Source organism: Plectropomus leopardus, chromosome 22 (assembly GCF_008729295.1).
Source record: "Plectropomus leopardus isolate mb chromosome 22, YSFRI_Pleo_2.0, whole genome shotgun sequence".
In the NCBI taxonomy this organism is placed as follows: Eukaryota; Metazoa; Chordata; class Actinopteri; order Perciformes; family Serranidae; genus Plectropomus; species Plectropomus leopardus.
Genome location: NC_056484.1, coordinates 19383194 through 19396755, shown reverse-complemented (window position 1 = coordinate 19396755; position 13562 = coordinate 19383194). Strand labels below are relative to the sequence as shown.

The window sequence follows — 13562 nt, the reverse complement described above, 5'->3', positions numbered from 1 at the left end:
ATAAGAAATTGTACAAAGAAGTTCACTTTTATCCTCTACTCTTCTATTCAGGTATTTACTTAAAGTTGATTAAGATCTTATTTCGTTTATAATTTATCATGAGAATGTATAAAAGGAGAACTTGGCTCGTGTAGTTTACATTCTACATTTAAAAGACTCATTTTTTAAGATAAGATAATCCTTTATTAGCCCCACAATTGGGAAATTTGTGTTGTCACAGCAGCAAGGTGTGTACAAGATAAGCAAGCAAAAAGAACAATATAAATATTAAAAAAAGTTTTTTTAAGAAAAAGTGCCAAATATTAAAAAAAACAAGGTGCCAATGCCAAACTCAACAGTCTAAAAATATTTATACAATTTTATTATTAAAAAGTATTTACATCATTTTTTATTACATTCATTTTATTACAAATTTTACAACATTTTTCCTCCCATCTGTTTATAATCCAACATATATAATATATGTTTAATGTCACATATAATGTATACATTCAACCGGCTCAGCCATGGTGCAGTGTTTATGTAGAGCCACTGGGGTGCAGCAGAGGTCACTTCCTCTGAGGAGACTGCACACAGGTGTTTTCACTTATCTGTCTGAACCTCTGCGGAGGCTGAAGATGGTCAGAGTTAAATGTGCAAGTCATGTAAGGTCACTGGAATCAAAATACATTCAGCAAATAAAATGTAATAAATAAATTTGTTTTCATACAGCTTACACCTGCATTTTTGGTTTGTTTTAAATCAAAAATCCAACCCGAATTCCTTGTTAAAAAGACAGCCTTTATCTGTCACAGTGTTACTGATTAGCAGCTTTATCAGGCCAGTTGTCGAGGTTGAACATTAGTGTTTGTAGACGAAAAACCTGCAGTTCAGTGGCACACAGGGCAAATGTTTCATCTACACACCAAAACAGAGTCATCCAGCTCTTCAAGAAAATGACAAAAAACTATATGTGTTTTGTTTTTTTTTGTACTTGTCGATAGCAGAAAAATATCCAGCTTCAGGGGGCTTCTGAGGGTCAGCTGGCAGGGAGGACGGCTGGCAGCTGGAAGACTGGCTGTTTCCTGAAGTATTAATAACAAAAAAGAAGTGGAGGCTGCCATGGTTTCACTCCACAATGGTAAGGGTGTGGCTGAAACTCAACACAAACCTAACCCCCCCCTCACGAGACACCATGAATAGGCCCAAAGAGATAACTGGATGTAAAGGGACTTGTCCTCCTTATTGTTACACGTGAAGTAAGCCAGTGACTTTATATGGAAACACTATTCAATCTGAACAAGCTGTCATAGTATCCCCCAATTATTGGACCTACATACCTAAAAACAAATGTTTACAAAAATGCCACACCTTATTTTCAAAAAGCTTTTCTGTTTCTGAAGTTTTACAGATGAGATTTGAACCAGATCCATTTCTAGCATGCTTGGAGTGAAAGCATCTATGCTAAAAAATAGCCAATACAGCATAATATGCTTTGTGACATTGTTGGCACACCACCAGCCCTACTAATTTATTGAATGATGTGATAAAACATAACATTAAAAAAAATTATGTTCTAACGGACACAACAACACATTTCAATAAGATAAACCCATGACTGATTCTTGATAACACTGTGTTAACTCGAAAGACATCTCTGACATCCTTTTAAAAAAAAAAAAGATCTTTCTTTAATGTTCCTCTTCTTTTATTTTCTTCTCATTTCATTTTTTTAACTGGCCTTAAGACTAAAAAATTAAGGATTTTTAAAAAAAAAAAAGTTTTATTTTTATTTTATTTAGTTTTTAATTTTACATCATATACATTGTTTTTTTCTCTCCTGACCTTTTAAACCCAGTGTAATGAACCATAATTGAACCAGAATTGTAATCAATAAAACACAAAATTACTTTAATGAGATACAATATTACTTCAATTAGACACAAAATGATGTCAAAGAGACACAAAATGAATGCAAAGACAAAAATGACCACCAAAAGACATTAAATTACCTTAAATGACACAAACTCACAACAAAGACAAAATTAGTGCATAACATTGCTACAGAAAGACACAACATGATCAGAGACAAACAAAACAACAAAAAGAGACAAAAAAGAGGCAAAGCCACCACAAACTCTGTTTCTTGCTGCTATCTAGGAGAGGTGGTGGGGGCTTTTGCACATCTGTGCCCAGGGATCCACTCTCTCATTATCCGTCCATGCTCACAATCCCTAAAACGATCTTGTTCTCAGATTTAATATGCCCTTTTAGCTTTATTTAGGCAATAACATTTTACTTTAATGAATGGGTTTACATCATTCAGTAAACTGACACTCAGGTGAGCCCGTGGCCCCGCCCCCCAGCTGTCGGAGGGCTCTGATTGGCTGATTCGAACAGCGCTGCCCACAAACTGCACAAATACACAGCAGAGGAGAACATGAGTAACTCCCGGTGACTGGACTACAACTGGAGATTTTACCAAGGAAAAACGCTTTCAGTCAACATTAACTGCACAGACTTTCTGCTTCAACACTGTTTACCCTTCACTGTTGCTGGTAAGTCTAAAACTTTCACTTTATCTTTTAGCGGGAGCAGAAAAAATTCTGTTAAGAAAGTTTTCGCCTGTGAGGAAAAAAGAGGGTTCCTCCCGTTTCTCCCCAAAATCCATGAGGGAGCCTCGTGGACGCGGTTAGCAAAACTACTGAAAACACCGTTAATTTATATATACAACAAAAAACCAGTGTGCTTTTCAAAGAATTAGTCGAAACACAAGGAAACTCGTCTGTTCAGCTTTAGCGGAGTTCAGAAATAACACAATATTTAAAGTATTTTGAAGTGAAAGTGTGTTTTGTTTGTTTGTTTTTTTAGCTTTTTACCGAAAACGTCTTGTACGCAGCTAGCTTAAAAGTCTATTTTCAGTGACGGTGACGTTCCCCTGAAAGTTGTGGTTATTTTCTATGACTCTAATGTTAACTAAACGATGCATTTTCCCTTTTCACACAAGCCACAATCAAATTTTAACGGCTGCAATTAAAACCAATCCCCATCCCTGCACCTTAACAGCCTTTTACTGTTACATAATGACAGGTAATTGTCACTGACAGGTCTGAGCGTGCTCGTGTGTTGAGTGTGAAAACAACAGCTTCCAGTTTGGAGCATGCACATATTTATCCTTCATCGACAGGTGGGAATAAATAGGTAAGAGGATCAGTAGTTTGCTTGTGCATATGTACCTTGAGAGATGTTGCATGACAATGATGTGAGGTTGCAGTGGCTGATCATAGGATTAAGTGAATGTTGTGTTTGTGATGGGTTCATTAGGGAGATAAGGTGGGGTGGAGGGTGAATTTGCCTCTTTTGGCACACACTGACTTGCATACTGTTGTTGTACCTATTGTGTCAGGATAATAAAGAGGCGGACATTAATGTGAAGTCTCAATCCTGGTTTCCTGTTTTAGGAAAAAGGATGAAGTAACTGCTCGGCAGGTGCTTCCTGCAAAGAGGGTTACACCAGGGAAAAGCTATTCACACTGCACTGCTGGTGATGAGTTAATGGTGTTTATTTCTGTCCTCACAACAACAAGACTCATGTGCTTGACCTTGTGATTTAGCCTGATAATCCTTTCCTCTAATTCACTCTAGATGAGTCGCTGAGTAGTGGGTGGTGAATCAGAACCAGGCTATTTGTGATTATGGGAGTGAATGATTTTTTCCACATCCAGTGACATGCAGTTCTTCATTGGATGGTACCTTACAATAAAATATGATGTCACTTTAGGTCATGAATCCAGAAAAAAAAGGAAGAGGAGGTGAATGAGTGGGTATGCCATTTATTAATCATCCTCACATGCTTCATGCAAACTTGTCACATTTTATTGTCTTGCATATAATATCCAAAATTAACACCAATCAGCTGATGGGGCGGCTGACCCTGCTGGCTCGACCTGTACAGCTGCTGAAAAATTGACTTGTATCCAACTGCATAGTGACTGGAGTCAGTGATCAGATAAATGTGCTTCCTGTGGTTAAGAGGTGGTCGACTGATGTGGGTTTTTCAATAGCCGATGCTGATAGAGAGAGATGTATAGCTTAGTGTCAATATCATGTTGTTTTCTTGCAGCCAATTAAGTTAAACATTTTAATAATAACAAATGAGACCAAAAATGTACTGTATTGTATAAACATTTAAATCTTCTGGCCTGTTTTTGCTTAACTTGTACTTTGTCTGCAGTCCACTTTGGTTTGAATAACTTATCAACTAAATGAACGTCCATTAATCCAAATAATCCAAAAACTAAACCTTGTGAAAACTGAAAATGAAGTTTAGTGAACTTTAGGGGTAGTTCAGGATTTTTTGGGCTGTATGAGATACTTGTTTTTATAGTCAATACAGTGTTTCCCATACCATTATTTTATATTTTAGTGCTAAATCACAACAGAAGTAATCTCAGGTCACTTTTCATAATGTTTTTATTAAATAAAATAAATATGCTTATGTTATTTATCTAATTTATGTTTAAGTGTCATCTGTGTTGCTGTTAATTACCCCCCCAAACCAGTAAACACTGCAGTAGGTGGTGGTCAGTGAGCTCCCAGTTTGCAGAAACAAATGTTTGCAGAAACGGGGGCATGCACCGCACAGGTCAGTGTTACCATGCTGTACAGAGGGGTTGATATCAAAACATGTCACAGCCACTTAGAAGAGGCCTTCCTAAAAAAAAATAAAGAATAATAATTATTATAATAACAAATATAAAAATATAAAAATATTAAAAATATGTGTTTTGTTTTTTGTTTTTTTTTGTTAATTTAATTTTTTTAAAATAAAAAATCGAATTTATATATATATATATAATTTATATTTTAGGTTGACCTTTTTTAAAGTGGTTTAAGTGTGTTTTGTTATCATCAACTGTGTGTTTCTCCAAACCAAGTGTAATACAGTGACTACGTAAGTGCCTCATACAGCCCCACTTAAAATCCAAACTTTTACTTTAAACTTAATCATGTTGAACATTCTGTTTAATTTCAGGCAGCAGTTTACAGTTTAAAAGTCGAGCCAGTAAGTTAACTACTTTTCAGTCCATGTGACTTTTGTTTACATTTTGTAAACCGTGTCAAACATCATAATGTTATTATCCTTTAGACTGTACAACAATCCGTCACCACATCACTTACAGTACAGTAAGTCACACAATGCTGTCACTGCCCAGCTCTTAATGAACGAGCACAACCCCAATTCCAACTGTCTCCATAATCACCATCTGCCTGATCTTTGGCATCAGGCCTCACATTTTGGGCCTGCCGGGGCTCCCAAAGATAGTTAAGGCTGACACACACACACATGCACACAAAGCACAAAACACCCCATATGAGACAAAGAAGGCTTAATGAGTTAAAAATGCACGTGGGCACATATGGGCTGCGACGCTGCGTGTGGACACAATGGAGATGATAATGAAATCTTGGATTACGTGGATTACCCCTCATTTATTTAGGGTGCAGCTTACAGGAGGGCAGGGTGAGGGGTGCTGGGTCATGGGTGTGTGTCTGTGTGCGTGTCAGTGTGTTTAAAAGATGGTTTGTTATTCTGCAGATGCATGCATAGATACTGTAAATAGTTGTACAGCAGGGCTGACATGTTTTATTCATAGGTGGTGGTTTGAATTAGTAATAGTTGCATGATGTCATATAACTAAGTGATCTATGAATTATTTGAATGCAACAAGCCATTATGCAAAAGCAGAATGACTAATTTTACATTTTAGAACTGAAATCCTCATGTGGAAGCTGGTTAAAAAAAAAGTCTATTTGGTTCATTTAGGTCTGGTTTGCAGTCCTGATATTGGGTCCATTAAAATTGCAAGTTTGCATTTACTGTCTTATCCTGTCAGCTGTGACATTCTGATGGCCTCCTTGTGTCACGTTGTTAAAAGACTGGTTTCTCCCACCATCTTAGCACTGGTGAGCCTTATTAGGGTGAAAGGTAGCCCAGTTTTAAAACCCTACCCCTCCCTCTTCACTAACTAGGATTATTATGAGACAAAGGCTGCTAATTAGGCTGAGCTCGATGACCTCTTGACCTTTCACATCTCCTTGGCCTGACCTTCTGTGAAGAAAAGGGACGGGGCAACGTGGCTGTTTGGACTACAGAGGCTTATCTGAACTGACCCTGATAAACCTCGTTACACAGGGGGGTTGTATGTTTGGACTTTGTAGATCTCAGTTTGTGGATAGCAAATCCTTGATTATTGACAGAACACACACAAAATAACATTATCATTTGGTCTGACTAGATTGCGAATACCTCATGGTAAGTGTTATCAGATCAGCTAATGTTGACAATAAGGGAGGAGCCGAGCTGTGCTTTACAAAGAGTATTTACACTGTCAGGTTGATATAAGTGTATTATGACGGCAGGATTTTGGCTGCTAGACTCATATTTAATCACCTTCACAGCTAAATGAAGCTCCCTCCATCAGGTTGTAGCTTATAAGTACAGCAGCAAGCTCCCCTCTCTGCTGCAATTAAGGGAGCTGTCATAATTTTTTGTAATCATGCAGAAAAATAAAACTTACTCCCATTTTATGTGCTTCATAGTATCACTTTTATTTGATCTGTGCTACTGTTTATTGGAATTTTGTAGCCTGCATTATCCTTTTTCCACTAAAATGTAATTATACATTATACACTTTAATTATACTGAGCATTGATGGTTAGATATAGTACTGGACACTCTGCATGAACGTGGAGACAGAGTGGCAAGGGAGAGGGTGTAAGGAGTGGCCCGAAGTTTTAACCTCCCACTTCATTAATGAAATGAACACATGATGTGATGCACGCATGTGAGCACTTTATTATGGGATCACCATCAGTTACAAAACTCTTTTAAATGACAGCTGGGGAAAGATCAACGGTCAGCTCGGTGTGCTCAGGTGTTTCAAACTGCTGGCCTGCTCTCTGCCCGTGCTGCGACTGAAGCGATGATGTCACTGCAGTTAGTTGGCCTTTGTGCGTGTGCACATGAGGTCAGCAGAAACGGCTCAGAGTGGGCATCATGCCAGGTCTGCTGCAGCTTAAAGGATGCCGAGCCTGCGTGTTGGTCACCGTGGATTGACTCAGCCAACTGATTGCTGACATCATGCAGTGAGGGAATTTAAAAATGAGAAAGCTGACTTTGAAAATAGAAAGTTTAAACTGTAGGTTCAGGCTTAGCAATTGGCACAGACTGGCCATAATAGTACTCTGTCAGAGAACTGGCTTGTTGTGGTTTGATTGTATTTGGCTCCATGTAATAATGTTTTCAGTCAAAGTCAATAGTCTGAGTATATGTCTCTGGATTACTGGGGCATAGTAAACTCTGTAGTTATGGCCTCTGCATGTTTTAAACAAACAAGTGCATATGATTTGTTACCTGACTGCACCACATAGCCCATACATTTCATATGTTTTCATAAATAGGAGAACTTTAAGTGTCATGTGACAATGCTCACCATAGAGCAGATCTGGTCTCTCCTCTTGCAGCTCTTGTTAAACATTGGAGTCACTGTTTGGATATTCAGACCGATAAATGCTGCTTTGTTTTGTTGCTGTTTCAAGGTTTGAGATGTGGAAGGAATCTTGTCGTCAAGTCAGCCTTGATGTTGTGTTCAGTTACTTTCCTGTTACTTGAGCACTGTGAGAAAGTGTCAAGTCCTATTTGTTTTACCAACATTGTGTCTTCTGGTGAGACTCCTGACTACAGGCTTTGTTAATGTTTACAAAGGTGGATGTGGTTAAGGTGTATTGTAAGGCTACAGAGCTGACAGTAAAGATACAGTTGGATATAGCAGACTTTCTGTTTTTTTTTTTCTTTTTTGTCATTGTGAGCGCCCCTTTCTTTATCACTCTGTGTCCCCTCTCTAAATTTGGACATTTTTACGGTTCCACGAACATACCACAAGCAAAACTTGTCATAAGTCCTTTTTTACCTCACCAGCAGTTTGAGGAGTTTGAGTTACTGTAATGATTGATCAGTCGATGCAGTCAGAGCTCATCGAATCAGAGCAACAGCTACTGAAGAGGCGAGTAAATGCAAACTTTACCTCCAGTGCTATAAACAGTGAAGTTTCACTACACCTGGCATTCTGCTGCTCCAACTGTTCCCAGAGTGTGCTCTGTGCTCGGAGAGTGTGTTGTGCATGAATACCCAAACAGTGTGTAAATATACTGCAAAAGTGCCCCCAATGAACAGTCCAACAATATAAAATGAATATGTGGCAGCAGATGTTTTGTTGTGGCAAATTAATGTTTGGGAAACCATGTTATAAGTCCCTCATGAGGATTGCTTTTTTAAAAAAGTGTTTTTACACATTAAACACATGCACAAACAGGACCTGGAGACATGCATTAATGGGGAGACAAAATATGTCCTCTAAAAAGCAACAGAATTTTGTAAAAGGGCATGTCAGTGGACCAACATGTTGTGTGTAAATATGCTATGATTGTATCTTCTGTCTGACTCAAGGACAACCTTGTCTAGGGGCTCACATGCAAAAGGCAGCGTGCTGCAAACTGATAGTCTCTTTGCACTGACCTGGAATCAGCATTCATCCGTTCCTTTGCTAGTCAAGGTTATGGAAGACCGGGCAGGAAGCCTGATCCTTAGTCAGCAGCGAGGGGCTTTGAAATCCTGGGGATGACCCAGTGGCGTGTAGTGAGCTGCGGATTAGCATCAACAAATCAAAATGGGATTGGCAGGTGGCTCCCTCTCATTCAAGCCTTTAAGATGGACTTTACTCACAGTGTCTCACCTCCAAGGAGGGACAGCTCCAACAAGGACAAAAGGAAGGAGGCCAAGAAACGTCTTAATCCTGCCTGAAAGGCGGATAGTCTTTTACCATGGATCCCCATGATGAGCAAACTTGTTCAGGCCCAGCGGCAACTCTGTTGCTTCAGAAAGTGAGGTTTCAAATATGCTCAGTTTGACAACAGACCGTTACGTATATTTACTTTTTCATTCTCCTCAACTGAATGAATTTCACTCTTGAAACAGTGCAGCAGGGCCCCATCTGTAATGAAAAGGGGTCTCTAAATGAAATGCTCCTCCGACAGGGTAATTAAGTCCAGACACAAAGGGCTCAGCAGGAAGGAGTTTAATAGAGGAGGAGTTGGTATTCTCCCGGGGAAAGTTTGGCCCGGCAGAACCCTTTTGGACTGCAGGGAAGGGGAAAGACACAGGAGGTTCACTGGCCCCCAGCCACTTCACACTGCTGGTACATTCACACACACACACACACACACACACACACACACACACACACACACACACACACACACACACACACACACACACACAAATATATTACTCAGCCGTTTCTGTCTGCTCAAGTTATAACATTAGATGCCTTAAAATACGGTCTCTTTTTCATGTCAGAAACCTAAAATCGCATTGTGTTGAGTAGAATTGTAATGAAGAAGCTTTCAGGTGTAAAATAAAAGGCAAAAGAAGCTATTTAAAGGTGGAGAAATGCTTAACATGACCTGCCTTGAAACAAAAAGAGATAACGGTGCACACTTTCAGACAGTCTCTTCCTGAGGATACTCATAGTTTTGCGCAAGGTTGTACTGTACAAACAAAAAGTGATGGAATTTGTAAAGGATGAAAGACCACCGAAAAGTGAATGACGACCTAAAATAAAAAGGCCCACCTTAAAGAATGAATATCAGTTTAAACGATGTGCCTTTGGACATCCCTTTCAGATGGAAAACTAAATAGAAGGTGAAACTTACCAATTCTTTTTTTTCAAACCACCAGACTCCATTGACAAAATCTGTAATATTACCTTGCAGAACATGGGAGTGGCGAGTGTACAGCTGCCTCAGTTGTTTAGTTTGTGATACTGTGTGACTTTGGTATTGTATAGTACTGAGATATATCAAAGTCAGCGCAAGATCAGCAGCTCGGTGTTCTGCAAGGAAAAATGACTGTTTTTGTTAACGGAGTCTGGTGGCTTTGAAGAGAGCATTGATTATGGCTTCAGTTTCCCATAGAAAAGGACTGCCTGAGGGCAAGGGAAAGCAGTCAAAAGATTCTAAATATGGTGTACTATGGTGAACTATCCATTAAGACTACATCACATGGTCAGGGGTAAACAGTAAAGCCAATTTTTTTTAAGTTGTTAAAATGGCTAAAAATATATATAGCGCTCAATAGAAAAAAACAAGAGACATGATGAGGAATTTGCATAGTAGAAATGTTATTCCATCTTGTTTCATCTTAAAGTCCCTTGGCTGTCCCAGCCTCCAGGCTCAGATTGACTGATTAGATATACAAACAAGGCGGAAGAGGGAAAGCTGAGTGGAGCACATGTCATCAATAACACATGCTCTGATTGTGCTTACTTCCAGAGAGTTAAATTATGATGTACACCATTAGTTTCTCTGAGGACTCCCACAAAAAAAAGAACACCTGAAAGACCCCTGGAGGTTCCTAAAACCTTTGGAATTATTTTTGACTCATATTTACTTTTTTTTTACTCCCCTGCCACATGCACAATACCATGTGGTGGAAAATCAAAAGGACATCGCCGCCTGAACATTCTACTTTTAACTCATTACATAATGCGTTCTCATTTCTTTTTTGCACTTATGCACGGGTGCTCACATGCACTGGCGGAGCGCTGCAGGCTGCATGCATGCGCCACGTGCTGTGTGTGTTGTGATGACGGAGCGCCGTGGAAGTGGATGCGCTCTGCTGTCTGGAATAGAGCTGATCCTCTTAAATGATTACTAGCAGAGTCCAGAGAGGCGAGATGCGTGGGGAACATGCGGACAGATGTCTCACCCCCACCCTCGACAAAACACACTCAAACACACAGCATCTATGTTAAGTCCAGGCTACAGCGAAGCTCGTACTAGATCCTTTTTCCTTTAATAGACTCACAAGTCTATTATACCGCTCATTTGAGCTGGGACAAAGGCAATTCCTTTGATTTATTCAGCACCTTTTCCTGGCAGGAAGTGGATTGTATATTGAGGACTATAAGGAGAAAATGGGCTCATTGAGACAAGTTGTCTGGACAAGTGGAAGCTGTTTGTTTATATGGATATTCATTTGAATTCACTTTGTTCAGTTGAACTTTCTTTGTGGGTTCACTGAGACAAATTTACGCTGTCATCATTGAATTCATTATTTTCTATTTGTTTGTGAATACATGTGGATTTCCTATACTTAAGATACTACATCAACTATGAAATGAACCTGATTTGATGGTAAAAAAACACACACGGCACCTGAAATCTGCATTTTTTTTTATTTTATTTTTTTTGAATGAAACATCTGGAAATGCCATCTATAGTTAATGCTGCAAAAGTGGTTGAGTTCGTTCAATCTGGAAATAGCAAAATTCCTGAGGGGATAAAACTCGCAAATAAAGCTTTTATTTCACTCATGACGAGAAATACAGGTTACTCAAGGCAAACCTGACCGGGGTCTTTTGTGTACCAGGTTTCTGTGCCTCATTTACTCAGTTAATCCCAATGTGGCTTTGGAAATATAGGAATGAGTCACATGTACACAAGAAAAAAATGTTTGAGTAAACTAAATGGGGAATTGGGCTTCTTAGAAAGTTGAAAATTCCAAGTCTGTTCAGCGAACAGATGCGGCTTTCTCAGAACAACCTTAAATAACAACAGCTGCATATTTGGAGCCAAAGAAATCTACGAACATAATCACAGAAACTGGCACATCTTCTGGATACAGAATCTTGTTCTCTGACAGAGGCAGTGAGGTGATGGAGGAAACTGCACATTACACATGGATTGCAGAAGAGTGTCCGCATTGTCGGATGTCTTTTCTCCTGGTAACCGCTGGAGAATGTGCGTGGTCGTACTCAGTGTCACAGTGTCGCGCCCTGGCCTTTCCAGCGTGCCACTCCCAAGTTCACCACCATTATAAAACCTATTTTGTCTTCGCCTCCCCTCTTTGGCTCCGATTCTCTCGCCCTCCTCTGTGCTTGACATTTGACTGTGTGTGGGTGCCTTTGGTCCCTGTAGGGAGTCACGCTCTCAGGCTTTGCTGGGGCCCCAGATGCACACAACTGGAGTCCGGAGCCAAAGATTTGCCCTTTTGTCCTGTGTTGTTGAGTGCGACGCTTCTTGCACGCCTGCGTGCTGAAAAGAAGCAGGGCCATTATGGAACATCTCCCTCTCCTGATATCCTAAATCTTGTCCTTCTGTCACTGTTTCTGATTATTCTGCTCTGTAGTCTTGAGGACATTGCTTTAAAAGACTTGGCTGACTCTTTGAAATCATCTCAGGCTTGGGCCTAGATGACAAGTCACGCTTGATCTGTCAATGATATTTCCATCCTCTTTCCCTTTTTCCTTAGGATCAGGGATTAAATGGACTTTACCCTGCCTGGTACAAAGTCTGTGTAATGTCCAATTGAGCCCATATGTGAATAGAGCAGCCGTTTGATTGGAGAATTCACAGCAAGCGAGTTGATGATGCATATATCATGCAGCACGCGTGAAATGGGAAGAAAACAAACATAAGAGGGTGAAGAGGAAAGGTCATTTATGCGAAGACACCGATGGAAAAAGTCTCACTGGAGAGATGATTAGATTTGAGAACTTCTGCCACTGAAGTCTAACTCTGAAATTGTCAGACAAATTCAAGGCAAGGCAAAAGTTTCTGTTTTATGACCAAATTACAAACCGGCTACGGTACCATGGTTTAATCTGCATCATGTTTTGCCTCCTGCATGCTCTACCCAGGTTCCACCCCTTGAATAAACCAAATAGTTAACATTTTGTTTTGTTTCCTTTTCTTGTTTTTTTTGACAATCCATTGTGTGCTGCTTGTGTAAAAGGAAACCTCTGCACAACGGCAAAACCTGGTTTTTCAAGACATTATCCCAAGTTCATATGAGAAAACAGCTTTAATTTCAGTGGTTCAATCTGCTGTTCAAAACATACCATGAGTAGAGCTTGTATAGTTGTCTCTGTCCAAATGTCACTAAAGACTTCAGGCTAATTTCAAGGATTCGCTCGCTTCTGTGTCTCGAAGTGTTCAGTTTCATGCATGACTTTGTGCCTCAGGACACATGATGTAATATCTTAACACAGTATTTTCACAAAATCAGCCTACTTATTGGTGCATCTCAGCCAAACAGCACTGCAGTCATTAAAACATAGCTGGTTGGAACAGCTGGGGAAAACCAACATCTGTCAGGAGCCAGTTGTATGACGTCATGCGTACTGTTCTTCGCTTTCTCAGAGTTTGCTCTCTCTCCAAGGCAAATTTGTTCGAACACTTTGTTCATGGACGCAGGTGGCGTCTCTTGATACCGACATCAATGACCAACAAAAACCAGAGAAACAAGCCTCTGCTGTGTGCTGGTTTTGGAGGTTGGGGGGGGGTTCTCTGTTGGGGCAGAGGATGAAAAGGAAGTGGAGGTAACCCCCCACCTCACCTCCTCTATCCAAACTCATTTCATTTCATTGCGTCCTGGTTGGGGAGTTCCTGGTTTGGTTGCTGGCTTGGAGATGAGAAGTGTGTTATGTGTGCGTGTGTGTGTGTGTGTGGGGAGGGTGGCA

General features: G+C 40.0%; 1 protein-coding gene across 1 annotated transcript in view; it reads left to right on the top strand.

Annotated features, from left to right (window-relative positions):
- The first annotated feature begins 2421 nt into the window (after window positions 1-2421).
- The window catches only part of gas2l3 (growth arrest-specific 2 like 3), a 31868-nt gene continuing 20727 nt past the window's right edge, over window positions 2422-13562 (top strand). Inside the window, exon 1 of the mRNA XM_042511236.1 lies at window positions 2422-2537. The gene's annotated coding sequence lies outside the window, so the exon portion shown is untranslated. The remainder of the gene's footprint in view (window positions 2538-13562) is intronic.